This window comes from Corvus kubaryi, unplaced genomic scaffold (assembly GCF_017639235.1).
Source record: "Corvus kubaryi isolate FWS band 111438036 unplaced genomic scaffold, C.kubaryi_AGA036_p1.0 split3-73, whole genome shotgun sequence".
NCBI lineage: Eukaryota > Metazoa > Chordata > Aves > Passeriformes > Corvidae > Corvus > Corvus kubaryi.
Genome location: NW_024582091.1, coordinates 12,242,225 through 12,260,446, shown reverse-complemented (window position 1 = coordinate 12,260,446; position 18,222 = coordinate 12,242,225).

The window sequence follows — 18,222 nt, the reverse complement described above, 5'->3', positions numbered from 1 at the left end:
CTCAGAGTATATATATATATTTCTAAATTTGGCCAAACCGGAACACCCAGTTTCATACCTATCACTGTAGCCAAGAGCAGAAGTTTGTAGGAGTGGTGTAAGAACTGGGAGAAATACTGAGTAGTCTTTTCCCTTGAATGAGGAAGTCCGTGGCCTTCCTGAGGCAAACCAGTATGTGTGGAGAGTAATCAATAGACCTATTCTCTCTCACTTTTAAGGTCCCTAGTATCCAGTGGCCCAAAACATTAACAATCAGTTTCAGTATGTAAATATGCATTGCTTGCAAACTGCTTCCTTTACCTAACAATCTCAATGAGTACTTCCTAAGTTTTGGATTGCAATAAACAGAATCAGTATTCCAGATCCAGTACCTCCACATGTTTTATGATTTTATGGTCTGCTGTCATATCTTTAGTCGTTCTCTTCCAAGCTAAGGACTCCAACCGTGCTGGGATTTTTCTCTATGGAACTGGTTCCAAGCCCATGGAGCATCTTTGTTGCCTTTTCAGTGCCTTTCTTAGTTTGTCTGCATCATTTTAACATCTCCAGTATAATTTGATTCATTTTTTTCCTCACAGTCTCTTAAAGTATCTGTGGGATAATTTATAGGAAGCTTACTCTGTACATTACACACTGATGACTTCCGTAAAATTTACATTAAAGCGACATACCAAGCTGCACAATTTTAGGATACTTAAGACATGGAACTGACTCATTTGAGATTATGTATTTACAGTATAAATATTTATCAGAAAATATGTTTTTTTAAGAGGCAGTAGTATATTGATAATTTTAAATAGTATACTGATAATTTTAAATATCACATTGTGTCTTGAATGTTTTGTATTCACAACAACTTCCTTTTCAAGTTACTAGCTTTTAAAGGAATCCTACATGGTCTGCTACTTTCTGAATACAGTGCAAGGCATTTTGTGTCTGACTCAGACTCATATCTTGTATGTATGGTGATGCTTCTGGTCAGTTCAGGGACATTCTTGGAAGAATCCCATCAGTTATGACCCCAGAGACAAGAGAAGTCCAGGAGGGATTTTTAAGGATCACCTTCTCCAAGTTCAAGAGTGGCACATCCTGATAAATAGGAAATCAATCAAAGGTAGCAGGAGGCCTGCAGGTATGAACAAGGAGCTCCTGACAGTAGAGGTGGAAGAGGGGAGAGATTACTCGGGAGGAATACAGACATATTCTCTGCATGCACAAGTAGGAAAGCCAAAGTCTACTTAGAGTGAAATCTGGAGAGAGGGACTTCTGCAGGTACACTGACAGCAAAAGGAAAACTAGGGGAAATGTGCACTGATGCTGAAGAGGAGGAGGAGGCTGAGATACTCAATGGCTTCCATGCCCCAGTTACAGACAGAAGGTAGTACCAGTCTTCAGGGACCCCAGGTCCTGGAGAACAGTTGGAAAGTTCACAGCAAGTAAGGTGGAGGAGGATCAGATTAGTGAACCTTTCAATCAGCTGCACACAAGTCCATGGGACCTGACGAGATAGACCTGCAAATGCTGAGGAAGCTGCCTGAGGAGCTAATGCCATTGTCAATTATTTTCAAGAGGTCATAGTAATTAACCTCACCTCAATCACTGGAAAGGTAACAAAGCAAATAATCCTGCAAATATTTCCAAATATTTCTAAGGCAAGAAAGTAATTTGGAATACTCAGCATGGATTTATGAAGGGGAAATGATATATGAATAAACTGATGTTATTGTACAATGGCATGATGACTTCAGTAGGTGAGATAAGACAATAGATATTCTTTACCCTGATTTTTAGGGACACTTTTGTCACTGTCCCCATAACATCCCCACTGACAAAATCATGAAACACAGAGTAGACACATGGACAGTGAAACAGACTGAAAATGGTCTAAAATGTAGCTTTTATTAAAGAGCTGTGATCAGCAGCACAAAGTCCATCCAAAAGCCAGTCACTAGTGGTGAGGGGTCAATACACCTAATACTGTTCAACAGCTTCATGAATGACCTGGATGATCAGAATGAGCCCACCCTTGACAAGTATGATGGAAAAATAAGAAGTAGCTGATATACCAAAGGGTTGTGCTGCCACTCCCCCCAGGTCTGGAGAAATTAGTTAGCAGGAACTTCATTGTTGGTCTCTTGTTGATGTAGTTCAACAAGTGAAGTGCAAAATCCTGCATCCAGGGAGTAACAAACTCACTGGAGCCAACTGTATGGAAAGCAGATTGACAGAAAATATCCCAAGAGTCCTGGTGGACAAGAAGTTGACCATGAGCCAGCAACATGCATTTTTATCAAAGAAGGCCTATATCCTGGGCTGCATGGTGGAAAACACTGTCAAGTAGGTGATTCCTACCCTCTATTTATCACTGATGAAACACATCTGGAGTTCTGGATCCCATTCTGAGCTCTCCAGTGCAAGAGAGACATGGACATACCTCACTGAGTTCATCAGAGGCCTTGAGGATGATTAAGGTACAAAGACATCTGACACATGAGGAGAGGCTGAGAGAGCTGGGACTATTTAGCCTGGAGAAGAAAAGGCTCAGGAGGATCTTATCAACAAATATAAATTCCTGATGGGAGACAGTAAAGAGGATGGAGCCAGACACTTCTCAGTGTCAAGGGCAAGGGACAATACTTACAGGAAGCAGAAAATTCTATTTAAACACAAGAAAAAAACAGGTTGTTGGTTTTTGTTTGGTTTGGTTTGGTTTGTTTTATTGTGTAGGTAGTCAAACAACTGGAACACGTTGCTTGGAGAGGCTGTGAAGCCTCCATGAAAATATTCAAACCTCAGCTGAACATGGCCTTGCACTACCTGCACTAGTTCACGGTGCTTTGAAGAGGAGAGCTGAACTAGATAATCCTCAGAGATATTTTCCTACCTCATCCATTCTGTGACTCTGAGAATGTCAAGATCTTCCAGTTATATCTGATCTAATAAATTTAAAAAAAGATTGTATATAAAATATCTCCATAAATATCTTTATCTTTGATTTACCTCTGACTGCAATAATCACAGTTCAGTCAAGTTTATACTGTAATTCTTTCCGTGGGGTTCTTCCACATAAAAACTGCTATTTTCTCCAAATATTAAGGACATACTACTTTGTCACCTAGAGATTTCTTCTGTGTCACTGTATCCTTATATCACGTCATTTTACCCCAGATAACTATAGGAAACTCTCAATGTAAGAAACTCCCTGGGTTACTAGAATGAGTTGGGCCACTGACACAGAGGTAATATGGTCTTAACTGAACACTTAGTGAGATACATATTCATTTCCTTGTTTTCTGAAGTGCTACCATTATGAAACATCTTTAAATTATTCATAAATCTGTTTTAAGAGATGAGACATTTGGTGTGATGTTAATTGCTGCCAAAGAAGGGTCCCTCAAGTTACCAACCTCTCTCCATTATCCTTTATTCAAACCTAATACTTCAAAACCTAAGGTGCATATGTAAATATAGATAAATATTTCACACCCATTAGTTTAATGGAGAAATTGACAGATTATTTCACTCAGTCTTCATTTCTCCCTTTTGCTTGACTCAGATTCATACAAATTCATGTAAAAGTTACTGGCCTTTTGGTTCTATCCATTATCTCTCCTTCCAAGCCCAAGGAGATACGGAATTATTACCCAAATATAAAATATATGGAGAAAAATTCCATTTTGGTAACTACCAGCTGCTGTTCTGTCCATCTGATCACTATCAGCTGTCTGCCAGAGCAGAATTTTTTTTTTTTTTTTTTTTTTTTTTTATATAAGATAAGGATGTTTATAGCAGCAACAAGGCTCATAGTAGTTATTAATAGATCAAAACCAAAAAGTGTCAAGAGCTGTAATCATTTTGTACCTGTTTGGACCGTAGGTCACCAATCTGTAATGACTGCTCTGTTCCAACAAACATGAAGAACCAGAGCATTAGCAGGGCAAGGCAGGAAGCTGAAAGATGTGAAGATGTGCTACTGAAAAACTCTGGGTGAGATCCAGTTTGGAATGAAGGCACCTGAAATTAGTTTCCTGTATGTGCACTGGCTGTCTAAGCACCTATTAGTCTGAATGGATTGCTACTCAGTGCAGTTAATGGGCCTGAAAAGTGCTCAGCATGCACTAAAGTAGATGTCTGTTGGATGGCCATTTGAATCTCACCCTCTGGAAAACAAGGACAGAGTAGGACCAAACGATGAGGTGGTTTGGCTTTACACTGAGCACCGAGTACTCCAGGCTGCATGAAGCATTCTAGCTCCCAAAAGTCCTCCAGGTGAGAACACCTGAAAAATACAACTTTGTGTAAAAGATTCATTATTTTTCCATGGTCTTCTAACACATCAAAGTGAGAAACCTGTGAATACAGTTAGTTAGGCAGCAGGTGCCACCCATCATAGACAAGCTGAAAGTTCAGCCTCATGAGGAAAGGAGCAACGACCTGGGCCACTCCTAGCCTTCCACCATGGTGAAGAATCCCAAGGGAACTTAGACCCTTTCCTAGAAGTGAGAAAGGCCACACCTAAGCATGATTTTCTAGGTCTGGTGCCCTGTGATAACACCTCACCTTATGGGAGGTTAAAAACTCCCAGAAGATGTGAGCAAATGAACAGCTATGTGGCCATTTCAAACCACTGCAAAGAGAAAGTGGAATTTCACTAAAGACAACATTGGTGTGACTAATATTCATGGCACAACACTGAAGAAATAGTGGTTGCAAACCTCATGTTGGTGCCTCCTGCATTGTGCCCCTCAATCTTTCTTGCTTGACTCAACAGTGATGGATTTAAGAGAGGAACAGCTTGAGATTTCACGCACTTAGCTATAGAAACAGGCAAAACAGCTGTGGCTGCACTCCCAGAAGACCTCCATGTCTTTGTACAGTTCCTTTGCACTGCAACATCTTTGCAATGGAATCTGGCCTCATTTGTGGCTCCAGCTTTGCAGTTTCTGCCTCTGTTCTCCAGCACAGCTATGTGAGATTGTAAACCCGGAAGTGAAAGCTTCACATAACAGTACAGATGCCACATGCTAAGCCAGCTGCCATGCAGTCTGCCAGAAATTCACTGGACTCCTTCTGCTTTGATATCTAAATCTATTGGCTGCTGTTGTGCCAATTCACTCCCTGCTGACCAGAAACCATGCAGTGCAGGGTAGAAAACCAAACTTCTCATGCAATTGCCACTACATCTGGGCCAAGACTGTAAACTATAGAATAAAGAACTCTAATATAAAGTTTCAAGCGTCCCAACACCTGCAATATGGCAATCTCTGCTTAAATATGTCCAGTGACTAATACTGCATGAAGTACATTGCCTCCAAATGCTCTTCAAAGCGTTTAATATGCACATGAAGAGATGTCTTCTGTGACAGTTTCAGGTTGGGTTTCTGCCTAAGTAGCAAGACAACTTTTTCTTCTTGGATTCTGATACAGATCTTGAGTATGAAATTATTTCAGATGTCTTTGGCAGCTCCTCTTGTTTATTTGCAAGTTATATAATAAATTAATTTTTCATGTTTTTTACTGATAGAGCTGGGCTTTTCACAGATTTCAGCTTTGGCTAAAGTAAGCGGGAAATAATTTTAGCTGGAATATTTTTCAGTGAGAAATACAATTGCATCAAATAAGGAAATCTTGTAGATTCTTTTTCAATTTTATTGTGGAGAGAAGAGGGGAAAATGTTCAGACACTGTCAAAATATTTTGTCATTTTCTTATAAAGGGATTTTAAAATTTCTTTTATTTTGTATGGAATCCTGTAACATAACATTTAAAATTGTCAAACATCAGAACATTTTTGTCAAAATAAAATATTTTCATCAACTCCAAATGATGTTGGGTGGGGTTTGGTTTTTTTTTTTTTTTGACATTATGAAATTTGGAAGTGTGTTTTAGGCTATCTTTTCAACATGAAATATACCATATAGAACATTCACCTTCAGTTCAGCAGTGCTAAGCATGCCCATCTCCAAAGGACAACAGGGTCAAGGAAGCACCAAACAAAGACAGCTGTAAGGTGCATGTGACTCCTAGTACTTGAACGTGCCATCAGTTATAGTTGTGAGGAGTTGCACGTGATTTCAGACAAGCATTTTAAGAGAGAGAGAACAATATGTCAAGATGGTGCCAGAACAAAAAAAAGGTGCACAGATTAACAGAGAAGCTGATGCAGGAGAAGAGCAGCACAAAACTTGTATAATTATTTGTATAGAAAGATTTAGTCTGACATTGTGAGACAGCTATGAAAACCTCATGCCACTGTTATTCATGCCAGAAGAGTTATGTAGCTTCCAAAACACAATAATTAAAATAGAAAGGACTCCAGAAAAACTGAAGTAAAACAAAAATGTATAGTTCTACAGGGGATACTATGTCAAAAAACCCCCTGTTTATATGCATTTGGAAATATATGCCAAAGAAACAATTATCTTTGTATTTATCCATACTGGTTTTTTTCCATATGTTTCAAACTGAAGCATGTGGTGCAAAGTATATATGCAGCAGCATGATGTGATAATTACCCTGAGAAGACAGAATAGACATATAAAAACACTAATTAATTTTATACAGAATAGAAACAAGAATTCTGCATCAGCAGTCAGCAGCTACAATCCTTAAGGAATGATTGTGAAAATACTACTGGTGTCATGATTATTTATAGACTTACAGACATATACACATGCATATGTGTCAGATGTTTCTAAAGGCTTTTTTAAATTATGGCTGTCTGTCTTACTGGCATGAGCAGTCTTGTCTGCCAGCATTTTTCCCATGAACAGTAATAAGGGCATCCTGCAGCCATCACCAAGGCACACAGGCTGTTACCAGAAAACAAATGGCCATATTCTAAGCAATTCATCAAGATTATGTTCCATTCATTACACTACAGCTCATATTATTAATAAAAATTCCTTTGAGTGCTCAAAATTCATTGAAACATAAAACATACATTTATATAGTAAGCCAAATAAATTATTTGGGCCAAGATTCATCCCAACTAACTTCAACTAGAAAACCAGTCACTCTGGTCTCTCTTTATAGTAAAAGAATAAAAAACACTGCAGTAGAAAATACAGGAGGGTCCAACAAAGGTCCATGTCAGGACCTGGGGGTACATCTCTCCCTATTGGCTGCATTGCAAACCTGAAGTGACTGCACCTAAGATATGGTGTGAATACCATCCTCAGTGCCATTTATGGAGTCTGTTTGGAAGCACAATTTCTCTGAACTCTTTTAGGAGCCTTATTTGACTTATTTCCAGTCATATACTCCAGAAATACCTTTTGAATCCTGAAAGGTAAATACGCATGTAACTAGTTGTGTTCAGGAGGAGGCTCCTCTGGAAGTGTCCAAACTGAGCTGTTGGGCTCCACAGACCCTGACTTCCTGCTTTGGTCCGTTGTTTACTGCCTCAACTCATGGTGATAGGACGCCACTTTGATTCATAGATGCAGATTTGCATAAAGCTGCTAATGACAGTGTAAACATTTTGCTTTTGTTTTCCTTCTAGAACAGTTACATGCAATCTGAGTAATGGAAACAACATCTTTAACCTGTATAAAAGGCAGAATGCATAGGGCAGCTTAGCTCTCTGGCCCATGGATTCTTCTACTCCACTTCTGCTGCGCTGCAGGTCTCCAGTTGGCTTGGGCTGCTTCCCAGATAGCCTCACAGTCTGAAAAGGAAGACTCATTAGCATCTGACTTCTTTCACTTCTGGTCTCCCAGGCACAAACTGTTCTAAATAGTTTTCTCCTTCAGTAACAAAACCAGAGACAAATAACTTCAAAAGATTCAGACCGCAACATGTGTTACTATTAATGGGTAGTAAATAAAAGGGACTTTCAACTAGGTAATGAATACCTAATATTATTTAACCAAAAGTGATGCCTTTTCTTAATTACCACGGTTACGTGCATTTTTATAAAGCAGAAAATTGTAAAACCAGGGAGAAATTGAAGTTTGAAAACCCCAAACCCCCTAATTGTTTTACAAAAAAAAAGAATTCTTGAAGAGCTTGAGAACACAGAAATATATTGTACCCATTGAATTGAAACCATGTTCACTGATTCAGTGGTCCACAGTAGAGGTCACCTTGCAAATATCCCAGAGTGGAATCAATAGTTTGATTGTTTGTTAAGACCTTTTATGTTAAAAAAAAAGACCTTTTCTTCTGTTCTGTGGATCTTTAAAACAAGGTACACATACCTCCTACAGCATATGTTTTCACCAGACTGAGTAGACAACCACCACAGTATTGCTGCTTATATTTGTTCAGAATTTCAACAAGATGGAAAATTCCTCTCTGTTCTGTGTCTGAAAATTTTCCTTCTTGCAACAGGGTTCTTAGATCCATGGCAATACTGTCTCTTTTGCAAAGCCTCAAAGCAGGAAAAAAACACCATTAATGGCAAAAGATACACAGCTTGACTTTTGAGCTGCTGCCATTTATGACATCTTTAGGTTCGGGGAACTCTAACAACTCTATTAAAAAAAAGAGCTGAAAGATAAAGTAAAAGACTTTCCCTACAATGAGAAGCTTGATGACTGAGAAGTTTTGAACTGAGTATCAAGTACTCATCTCATACAATTTTAAGTAATGACATGTCCTGGATGGTTTGTATCTATGCACCTTATTATTGCAAGGAAGGAAATTTTCAGGTACTAGCCATGTAAGACATCTCACATTTGAGTGTAAAGACAGTTTTCATATGTAATGGCAGCTGAAATGTCATGAAACTGAGGTTTTCATAGCCAAAATCCACTCCGCCAAGGACTACTTAGTGTTCTACACATATGTAAAACTAATTAAGCATTGCATAGTAGCAATTAAAGATGGTACTCATCTGTTGCAATACCTACTGTAGCTACACCTGTACTAGTTGCCTGATGCTTCCTTTACAAATATGTTCTTCCCAAAAATGATTGATTATAGCTCACCCAAAATACATCAGATGAAATGAGGTTTAAAGCACATTTCTTTCTCCTGACTATAAACAGTTCTTATAGCAACAAGCTCAGATGAACGTGTCTAGGTAGTGGGTGAGATGAATGCCATCACAGGCTACTACAACAAGGAATTCTCTACCAGCAGCAGGGAATAATGACAGATTATCCATCTAGAAGCATTTGGGGATTATATGAACAAAGGTATAGTTGACTGCTTTATTGAATTTCTCTTATAAGACACATGATCTTTTTGCCTTACCAGGCCCAGAGAAGAGCTCTTGCTGCAGAGGTTAAAGAGGGTGTGCTTCTGACATACAGTATCTTTACTCTCAGGAATCAGAGGGTTTTGCCTCAATTTTCCACTGAGGCTAGATAATAAAATATTAATAAAGCTTTTTTTTCCTTTTCCTTCTTTTTCATCTAAACTGCACAGTGTAGATATGTAGAGTTGTATAGAAATACTTTGAAAATTCTGAATACATAAAGGTTGCTGCAGGTTTTTTGGTAGCACAATGAAGAAAACCAGGATGTTGTCATCCAACTCTGCATGGTCTTAGCCTTTATCCTGGATGCAAAATCTGACCCTGTTCTGAAAACTTTATCATTATGAAAGATGTAGCATTGACGTTGCAGGAAAAGAGCTTCTGATGCAAAACCAGTGACCTGACGCAACTGTTAATAAAAAGTCCACTTTAATGATTCAATTGCAATGAGTACCCTTCATTAGCAATTTAAAAGGAAGCCTATAACAGCATTAAAACCCAAATGAGATTTTAATGCATGACACCTGCATTCTGAGGACTCAGAAGAGACAAGAAAAAATTACTTTATCTCTAGGCTGGATAAAATTAATTGCCTGACGTACTATGACACAAATCAATATACCCACTACATTTCTGAATGGCTTGAGTTTTCAGAATTAGTTTCCATCGTACATACATTAGTTGAGCTACCTGTTCTCAGGAGACACCCAAATTGTTTTGGGGATATATGCTCATTTCTCAATTGCAATTACTGTTCACATCCCTTCCATTTTTTCATAGCCACCCTTGTTGTATAAAAGGTGGCTGAAAACACAATTACAATAAAGAAGAAACAGCAACATTAGTTAGAAGGTCAGTGTAAAATTTAGAAAAATACTATTTCAATTAAAGGAACTGTGTGAATGCCTAGCTGAAGAGAAAATGTTGGTGGAGATTAATTTGACAGCAGGAAAGTAAACTTTACTCTTCAACTGACTAAGCAAGAAAATGATGCAGATGAGAGTTGAGGAAATTTTCCACAATAGCATGGAAATATACATTTAGAAATTATTACGCCAACACTGTGAGCTTAGCCTAAGTCTGAACCTGTGTCTATCCTTATCTCCTCCCTCTTAACACAACTGTAATTAACATATCTCAGCTTGCAGCAGGTTTACTGTCAAAGCTAAATTTGGTGGAGTTGTCAGTAAGCTGAAGGCCAGAGCTGCTGCTCAGGGTGGACTTGATGGGCTGTGGGCTGAAGGGAACTTCACGAACCTTAAGAAAAGCAAATGCAGAGTCCTGCACCTGGGATGTCATAACTCCATGCAGGAGTACAGGTTGTGGACCAACTGACTAAAGGGTAGTCAGGCAGAAAAAGGCCCTGAAGGTGCTGCAGCAAGCTCAGGACAAGCCAGCAATACAACTTTGCAGCAAAAATCAACAGCCTCCTGAGCTGCATGAGGAAGAGCACATCCAGCAGGGTGAGGGAGGTGATTCTTCCCTGTACTCTGCTCCAGAGAGGCAGTGAGAGTGCTGGGTCCTGATCTGAGCTCCCCAGTACAGGGGAGAAAATGAAAACACAGACCTTTGGAAATGCACTTTGAGCACAGGGTGTGGAGTACAGGACATAGGAGTTCAGACTGAGGGAGCTGGATTTCTTCAGACGGGAGAAGAGAAAGCTCAGAAAGGTCTTACTGCTGTCTGCAAGTACCTAAAGGAATGGTGCAGAGCAGCCAGAGCCAGTCTGTTCTCAGAGAAGCATAGTGGACGTACAAGAGGCAGCATACACAATCAGAAAAATGGGAAATTTCAACTCAATATGGAGGGGAAAAAATATCACTATAAGAGTGGTCAAATACTGGTGCAGACTGCTCCAAAAGGCTGGGAGGTGCTCAGAGCTTGACTGGAACAGCCTTGACCACTTGCTTCACCTAAACCTGCTTTGACCAGGATGTTGATCAGAAGACCTCTGGAGGTCCCTTCCAAACCAAATGATTTTACAGCTCTTAAGTCTGATTACAGCAATCACTGCTACTGTCTCTAAATCCCTGTCTTCCTTAGGATAAGGGTAAGGCTAGTGTGCAAGATGAAGTTGGAGGCTAAATGAGGTTAGACACAACACAGGACAGTGTCTGTCTCTTCTCCAGAGACACCAGGGCTTCTTCTTCTATTCCAGCTCAAAACAAATCAGTTCATTCAAAAATATGTGCACTTGATTTTCTTTTTTTGCTGGAACAAAGAGGAATAGATGCTTTATACAGCACTGACATTGGTTTTGATGTAGCAATTATAATCCGAGAAAAAAGTCTAGATCCATGTCATAAAAATCACTGCCAGACCATAAGGTGTACAACTTACCTCACACATGTGGGCATGAAAGACTGAAAAGGAATAAAGCTGAACTGGAAAGAGGTAAGTTAAGAGAGGAAATATGTGAGGAATAGGAGAAATCTCGCCACACGGTAGCACAAAGCAATACAAAGCATGTGATGGAAAACAAAAATCACTGAAAATGTCCTGCAATACAACGTTAACCCATGGAATTCATTACCATGTACAAATCTGAGGTCAAAATCTTAATGAGATCAAATCCTAAAAAAGGCTGGATAACAATATCCAGAGTTTTGGTAGTTATACAATAGGTTTGTACAGTGTATGAATCTTCACACTGAAATTTCCAGCTAATTCTCTTGAAATATGTAAAATTCAATGCCTACTGAAAAGTTTCTTCTTTCAGATGCAGCTGATGTTTAGCTTTACCTTGATCCTCTGTGACAGTTCCCATGTACCAAAGGAGACAGGACTGAGAGCAGAGCATGCTGGGAACCAAATGATTCCTGTCACTTGGATGCATATTTACATTCGAAATAAACCAATTAACTCTTGGGAAGGAAAAAAAAGACTGTGCAGTAAAGTAGCTGCAGGAGAGATTTTTTGATGGAATCTGAAAGCTCAGACACATAGCAGAAGCTGAAGATTTGGGCATTGATGGTGAAGGAAAAACTTAGCAATAACTATTGGCATAAATCAGTGGAAATGAATACCAGTCATGGTTCTTCTTCTAACCTGGGAGCACTTCTCCCAACACTACAGGGACAGGCAGGTTCTTTTAGGGATCCTTGGTAGAACGAGGAATGTTTACAGGGCTGTAGTTAAAATTAGAGCTTTCTTGTTACATAAAAATTTTAGTTATCAGCATAGCTTATTGTTATCTTTGATTTCTAGCAATTAATGTAGTTTACTGCCACACAGAATTTCAAGAAACTATCACAGCTTTCAGTTAAACAGAATTTCTAGTAATCAGTGTAGCCTTTGTACCATCTAGAGTCTTCAGTTACCTAGTCACTTGTCACCTGTGCCCTCTGCAGATGGGGTCAGATTCTTAATAACCAGAAAGAGATATGATACCCCCCCCCTCCCCCCTCCCCAAATCTTACTTGTTTGTAACAGGAGCCCATTAATAATGTTGACATGTGAAAGAACATCTTGTTGTAAAGCTACCTCGTTTTTAAAGACATGAAAATATCTAAAGGTCTCTTAGCTTATCCAAGGGTATCGGCGAATGTAGGCGAAGTGACATACTTGTCAGGATCCATTATCAGTGTTACATTTATCATTGATAAAAATGGCCAACTTAATGTTTAAAACAATTAAAAGCAAAGAAAGCCATGATTTCCTCTGCACCCTAAATTAAAGCTACTAATCTTCCTTCCATTTCTGACAACAGCTTTCTACACATGGTGATTGAAGTAATCTGAAGTAATCTGGTTAAAAAAAGATATTGCACATCCCTATTACGGGCAATATTCTGAAGACCTGTCTAGCCTTGAAGTGTGGCTGCTGTACACCCTTGCTAATCACCATATCTGAAATTTCTGGATAAAATTCATTCTATCTTTACACACCTTTACTGAACTGAAACACAACAGGGCCTTACAGGGTGGGAAAGAGGAAGAAAGAATGTAAGTAATTTTTTTGTTATTTAATAGGTGAATTACATAAAAGTGGGAGGTTGACAGTTCTAGATACATTCTGAGTCAGTTCACAATGATGTATGTAATACCTCCAACAAATGCTGCTCATGCCACATCAGTAACTCTTAAGAAAAATTATTTTTAATCCTCTGAATATTCATATATACATCATATATAAGTAAGCCAATACAATCATAGGCAACTCATGCGTCTGTTGTTTGCTAAAAGTAGGCAACTATATTTACAGTATCAAAAGTCATTGCAAACACAGTTAAATATATTGATTATAGACATGCAGACGTCCTGCAACTTCAGAATGCCATTCTACCAAGGAAAGAAATAGTTCACCATCTGCTATTTTATTTTCTGAATTTGATTTGCATTGATATTTTTATTATTTCATTTGCATTATTAATGAAATGCCTATCCAGCATGTGATTTTTAGAAGGTGAAGGTTGCTATAAATACTCAGGAATTGGAGATTTCATGAGGTGAACACCACCATTTTTTTTCAATAAATAAAAATTATAGACAGGAGGTTTTCAAAGCATTTCGATGTGTATTCTTGTCCCATTTATATTATCATTTTGTAATAAAAGTATAATTCAATCATAGGAGATCATTTATTAAAAAAAGTGCTAGTAATTCAGAATGGTTTATCTAGCGAGATAAAATCTCTATGACACCCAGAATATCAAAGAGGATTACATAAATCTGATTGTATTGAAATAATAATTACTGTTCTATTGCTGTAAAGTAATGATTAAAGAGGTATTGAATTGTAGTCATCTGCCTCAGAAGCCTCATAAAATATATTGCATCAATACCAGAATCATTATCTAGGTTGAGAACTTTTCCTACTTTTGATTTGAACACCATAAAATGTCAAAGAAAATAAAATTATATTGGTGTTTGATTAACTTAAGGAGCCTAAGTATTAGGAAAAGAAAAACAAATTATGCAACTACAAGCAATTGGATTACAATATGAGATTTACATATATCTTTATAAAAACATTCAAGATAATGTTTTCACTCCCATTTTAATATTTATTGGTTATTATCCATATATATTCATTCAAGTTAAATTTTCTATGTTTTTTCTGTGCTTATTGTTACTCTTACCTATCCTTCTTCAGAACTGCCCTTGTATTATCGGCCTGAGGCTCTACACACAGAGCTGAACAATAACAAGGACAATGGTTTGTCTGGTGTGGAGGTGTCACTGTGGTTAAGGCCTGTGTCAAAATTGTTTCCACAAAGAAAAAGAAATGGGACGTTGTCATAGGAGACTCCCTTCCAAGGGGACAGAAGACCACATATGCAGACTGGACCCATCTCTTTGGGAAGTCTGCACACATGGGCAATAGACGGGAGATGGAAAGCAGCTGGAAGCCTTTGTGGTCATTCTTAACTGACTCAACCAGTAGACCTCCTCCAAGAAGATGGAAGACCCCCTCAAGCTGAAGAAGGAATTTCTCTCTTCTTAGAAACATAAGTACTTACTATTAGATAAACAAAGGTATACCATCACTACTCCTCCTACTGTTTGAAAACCTATTGCAAGGTTTTCAAATACTCTGGGACTAATTCTTTAAATTATTGTGAGGGACTGAGTAAAGGAGTGACTGGAAGAGGAAGTGCTGTTTGGATTTTTGTCTGAACTATGTGTGAAAATGCTCAGCCCAGAAAAGACAGCCACTTATTATCATCATATACAAGCTCTAAGTACATGAGAAACTTTACAATCAAAGTGTAAGCACCAAAGGTGCAACTTCTGAGTTAGGAAGTAAATCTACTTCTTTTCCCCTTTGCATTGCCAGGAGTAAACTGTGACAGATGAGACAGTGTATCCCCTATCTTGAAGTAGGAAGATCAAGGAAGAAAAGTTCCTCACTGCAGTGAAATTGTAGTCCTGGAAGTACTGCAGTGATACTGCCCCATACCTCTCTGCATGCAGCCATACCTTGGCAGAATTACCGTCAGCACAGTTCATAGTCTCAGTAGCTACACAGGACACAAGTATTTATAATGAAACTTTTATGAGGTCTCTTTATGTTTTGCCTTTAAAGCACCCTTCTTCCTGGCATAACAACAACAGAATATGAGCACAAACATGTAATTACAGTAATGACTGCTATCAGTAAAAAATGTTGCTGTCAGTTAGCTGCTCAGAAACTAAGGCTATTACCAATCCCTTGTTAGAGCTTATTCTGTCAAAGAAGAAGAGATCTCAGTCATAGTGGATGGAAGCAGATGGTCAGGATTATATACCTCTGGGGGGAAGGGGAAGTAATCCATCTGTAAATTAAGGATAGAGGGTGAAAGGGAAAAGATTTATTTGTATGCACAAAGAATTCAGTGACAGGAGTGTAACTCAAGTTCATCCCTATAGGGGATTTCTGACACAAACCGAGAGAGGAATCACACGGATGGTGTCACTTTACAGTATTTACCATTAGGTTAATTTACATAAATGCACGCTGTGTTCTGTTAGAAGTGGTACAATCTTGTGCAGTATATATACTATAAGCATTCTTTGCTTCAGTGCTATTGGCATAGGAAATACCAAGTAAAATAAATGCATCTGCTTAATTATACTGGTATTTTTGAGAGTTAAATTCAACCTAAGAAAATGTATCACTATCCAAATCAGAAGACAAAGTCATCCACTACACTTGCTACAGTTTCAAGCACTGCAGCATTGCAGAAGACAGTAAGTCAGCAGCAGCAATCAAGCCATATTTTCCAATCAATTACTCCAGTAAACATGGTGTAACAATTAGCAACTGAATATGTGAGGCTTCTGTGAACCAGTTATTATAAAAAATTTACAGTCATTAATATGAAATAGAATGGTCTTAGCTGAGAATGAGCCTAGAGGCTGCATTAGGACTAAAGTAAGTGTTCTTAAAGACTTCTTAAGGAGATAGTTTAGATTTAGCTGCAGTGCAATCAGGAACATGAAAATCACTTAAATCAACCACCACTCGATAACTTATGTAGGACATGAAAAGCCTGATTCAATTTAAACAGCACCATAAAACTCTGGCTGTACCAATACTTTACCCACAGCTGAGACTGAGTCCTGGGCCCCACAGTGTGATCCTTTCCACCTTTCAAATTGATGGAATGGTCCCTGGCCATTTTGGTATCAAATTAAATTATGCTCTATTGCAAACAATTCCTGTGCATCATTGAAAGGTTAGAAGGCTGGGGACCACTCTTGCAGGTTTTTGATAAACTGTGCCTTTCTTTTTCTTTGATTCATGAAAGAACACAATAAAAACTTATATGCAAAATGCGTATGTGCCAAGTGTTAAAATAGAGCATTTCAACAATGTAGTATTTTTTTTAATTAAACAAAGTTTCTGACATTTTCTCACTGCAACACCATTAAGCAAGTTCATGTATTAAAGGCACAATAAGATTTTACTGTGTGCTTAAATTTTAATAACTAGAATATTAAATGTTAGGAATATATGTATATATATGTGTGTATATATATATATATATGGTAGACATTTTCATTCATTATTATAGTACACATCATATGCACAGTATGTATTGTATAATATATACATCATATATATATAAATCATATATATCATATATAAATAAATCATTAAAATAGAAATAATATATATAAATAAAATACATATAATTTAAATAATACAACATTTTGAAATATTTATGTGCATTTTAGTGTAAAATTGTAAATAATTTATATCTGGCGTTTTGCTGGTAGCACTGCCGGTCAGTTAAAATAATTCTGATATTTTCTTGGTATTTATACTACACCGCGTTCACAAAGAGCAATCATATCCACTTTTGGACAACTTACCTAAAGTGAAACATGAGAAACTCTTTTAATCTCCTCCTGCTAGATACGATCTTTCTTCCTTGATATCTTACTAGTTGCTTTCTTTATCCAGAGTTTGACTTGTTTATAACATTCTACAGGAGATCTTACAAGACTGAGTAAACTGATACTATTATTATCCAGAAATTAATTGTCTTAGGATCTCTTTGGCTTTTCTTTTGTCCTCTTAGTCACCCATATGCATCCTGAACCAAATAAGATTACTGGATTTTTCATCAGTTCAAACTGATGAGATCTCCTAATTTTAAAGAAACATGTATTAGCTATAACCATACAACTATTTTTCCTCCCATTCCAACTATAATACCAATGAGTTCCCCACTATCTAAACAGTGGTCCAAGTTTGTGCCATTATCAGTCATCAGCATACTCCTAATTTTTGCACCAGTATGTTAAGGAAAACTTTTGATAAATTCTGTAGCAAAATGAATCCTTGACAAATGCCCGGCACCAAGCTCTGCTCTATTCAATAAGACCTGTTTTTGCTGTTGTCATTTCCAATACAGAAAAATTTCTGAATACCTTTCTTTATGAAGTTGAGATAAATTTTTTCTGTATAGTACTCTATGAAATTTATCACTGAAGTACCAAGATAGTAAACCTATGGCATTTTCTTTGCCTTGAAAATGGCTTTTAAAAGGAATTTTTAAAAGATGCATGGGGAAGACAGAATTTTATTAACAGGTGAACGAGCCAGAAGACATGAGAAACAGTTTCCTACATAAAATTTCTAGAGCAGCTGTTTTTGACTATCAGCAGCACTGTAGGGACATAGAGGCTGGCATGGTTTTATATAGCCCTGCAGCACCAAAAATCACCTCTACTTATCAGGAAGATATGTGGTATCTTACTGCCTGGGTCCAGTAGATTTAAGCTGGAAAGAGAAACACTCCTTGCTATTGCAATTAAAGAGAGGAAGGAAGGAATTTGGAAGGAATTTGGAAGGAATTTGGAAGGAATTCGGAAGGAAGGAAGGAATTCGGAAGGAATTCGGAAGGAATTCGGAAGGAATTCGGAAGGAAGGAAGGAAGGAAGGAAGGAAGGAAGGAAGGAAGGAAGGAAGGAAGGGAAGGAATTCGGAAGGAAGGAATTCGGAATTTGGAAGGAATTCGGAAGGAAGGAATTCGGAATTTGGAAGGAAGGAAGGAAGGAAGGAAGGAAGGAAGGAAGGAAGGAATGA